Consider the following 1,341-nt stretch of genomic DNA (forward strand, 5'->3'; position numbering starts at 1 on the left):
TGGAAAGCTTTCATTGAAGGATATAATGCCAAACTGCACTATAAACCAGGAAAAGATAATTTAGTAGCTGATGCTTTATCACGCCAGTTTATAAACGCACTAGATCCAGAACCTGAATCGGATGCTGCCACTATTCATAGCGAACAGTCTCTTACTTACGGTGGAAACAGTTTCAAAACCAGTAAATGTCTATAAAAACCAACTAATTTTGGAATCTGGCTTACATCCGGCCAAAAAGACATTTGTTATTTTTGGAAATAAGCTACGCCATTTTCTCACGTTTCCTGATAATGAGAGTTTGTTTAAAATGCTATCGGAAGTGGTAAAATCCGACGTGGTCAACGGCATTCACTGCGAGCTACCTCTGCTGGCGCAAATCCAAAACTGTAAAGTCTGCATTAAAGCTAAATATGTCAGACATCCAGTAAAGCATCCCATAGGAAAAGCACTCATTCCATCTTTTCCCGGTGAATTTCTCCATATTGACATATTCTGTACTAATGCCACATATTTCCTTACTTGTGCAACCAATCCCTTCACGATCCATAATCGATATTAAKCCACGTATTCTGCAACTGGTCAATATGTTCGCAGGAACCAAAATTATTTTCGGCGATAATGAAAAATCATTAAACTCAAATACAATAAGATCGTGTCTTAGAGACCTTTTCGACATTGAAATTGTGAATGCTCCTCCTCTGCATAGTACTTCTAATGGGCAGGTGGAGAGATTTCATATCACTATGGGGAAATAGCTAGATGCCTTAAACTGGAAAAAGTAATTGAAGATACTGTGGACTTAATTTTACTGACCACAATTCAATACAAYAAGAGCATTCACTCCGTAACTGGCGAAAAACCCTAGGATGTTTTTCATTCCCGGGTAGGTGGGACAGAAGCAAAAAATAAGGTAGAAAAGGCTCAACAAGCAATGTTAAGGACTCATAACAAAAACAGGATAGCGAGAACATTTGGCGTTAGAGAAACAGTCCACATTAAGTCAAATAGACAGTTGGGAAACAAACTTACCCCCTTATATGTGGAGGGCATAGTCCATGAGGACCTGGGTTCCACGGTCAGGGTTAAAGGTAGAATAGTTCATAAGGATAATCTCCGATAGTCGAATAAAATATTTTTAAGTCTTACGATCTTCTTTGCTTCTGTMTTTCCTTCTATTTTTAGACCTCTGCTCTTTATGCTTAGCTTGACCTCGACCTCCACAGTTTGTAAGATGGATTACTCACACTCAGACTACTTACCGATTACGAATGGTGACGTGGTTTTATGGGACTCGTACGATTACATCAGACATACGACAAACCTGACTGCCTACGCTGAATT

The sequence above is a fragment of the Bactrocera latifrons genome, unplaced genomic scaffold (assembly GCF_001853355.1).
Source record: "Bactrocera latifrons isolate USDA-ARS-PBARC rearing strain unplaced genomic scaffold, ASM185335v1 scaffold_1271, whole genome shotgun sequence".
In the NCBI taxonomy this organism is placed as follows: Eukaryota; Metazoa; Arthropoda; class Insecta; order Diptera; family Tephritidae; genus Bactrocera; species Bactrocera latifrons.